Below are 1631 nucleotides of genomic sequence, written 5' to 3'. Positions count from 1 at the left end.
TGTTACAGTTTTGCACTCACTCTCAGTTTTGCATTTGACAGTTATCTCTTACTTAGTTGGAAGTCAGATGACTTTTTTCTGTATTGTAATTTATTGAAGAAGTGATCACCAGTAAATAATATAGTTAATCAGGAACCATAAATGTAAATAATAGATTTACTGCGGAAAGGCGGGACCGCACGAAAAGTGGCAAAAAATTTTGGAATTTGCTACTTGAAAATGTTAAGACTGAGAAAAAATATAGCCTAAAGTGTTCCCATGGACAAAGGAAGTCTGTCAAAAAATATTACGGTACGATATCTTGTGAACTTAGCAGCAAGTAGCGATGCAGCCACTATTACAGAAGCGCAAAGGCATCATAAAGAAGAAAAAAGCAAATTTGATAAAAATACATGTGCGAGTGCGGCAGCATTTTGCTGTATCGCACCAAAACCGAACCGTTGCCTATTGGGATATGTTAGACCGTTCAGAATGCAATAAAAAAACATATTTTTAAGTTTCAATTGAAGGTTATTTGGGCTCACAAAACTAAATTAATCGCTTTCAATCAGATGGCCGGGCACGGTATTGGGTAAAAGACCCAAATTAAGCCCATGCGCAGCATGTAAGGCAAACTGTGAATAACAGTGGTCGGTCAATAATAGTTTGGCGTTGTATTTCAAAAATTTTCTTCGCCTGTTAGTACACATTATGCGTGAGGAACAGTATCTGTTCATATTTCAACAAAATTTGCAAGATGTAGTCGAAAAAATGAGAGTTTCTGCTGAAAAATCACCCAAAACACACTGCACATTTTCGCAAAGACTGGATACAAAAGGAAAAATTTGCTAATTTCAAATGACCTCCACAATCCGCGGACATGAATCTCATTGAGAATTTGCGAAAACAACTAAAAGCACAGCTTACTAAGTATCCAAGTCCGTAAAATCGAGTACATGAGCTGTGAAAGCAAACTAAGGATATACCTCCAGAATTTTTACAGAGATACAAATAAGGTATGCCAAATCGTTTCCAGGAACTGAAACAAGCAAAAGAGTACTGAACATTGTGTTAATAGTTCTTTTTTTTGTGAAAATTGTTCAAAAGTTCTAAAAAATTTATGAGTGCAAAACTGTAACATCTGCCTTAATTTCCATTTTTGTCTGCTGGTTTTTTTATTGTTGTTGTATTGACTTCAAATCGTTATGAGAGAGGGAGTAGGGATGTACCAACAAGAGTATAACACAAAAGTATGAAAGTCTTTAGAACTTGGAAAGATAGCGATGGCTGAAATAAAAAGTGTTACACCATGTTACAGTTTTGCCCGTCACTGTACATATATATGTTCTCTTTATAACGTATCATCACTTTTGAATTAAATGGATCTAAACGGCAACACTGATCTGTACTTTGCTCCCTGTGCGACACGCCTTCGCCGTATCTAATCACGACCAAAATTCATATGTGATATTTGTGACCATGGTATTACCGATTGAGGGGGTGAGACTGAAAAAATCGTTCATTTGATTTTAAGGACCACCTTAGCGAACATACATATCTGCAGTGGAATTCTGACAATCACTACGCTAAATTTTCGTCGGCGAAATTCTCTAATGAGAATCGGTGGGGTCTAAAACTATATACCATGGAAA

Source organism: Rhagoletis pomonella, unplaced genomic scaffold, assembly GCF_013731165.1.
Source record: "Rhagoletis pomonella isolate Grant_MI unplaced genomic scaffold, Rhpom_1.0 Rhpom_scaffold_00003, whole genome shotgun sequence".
Classification (NCBI taxonomy): domain Eukaryota; kingdom Metazoa; phylum Arthropoda; class Insecta; order Diptera; family Tephritidae; genus Rhagoletis; species Rhagoletis pomonella.
Note: the sequence above shows the minus strand (reverse complement) of the source record.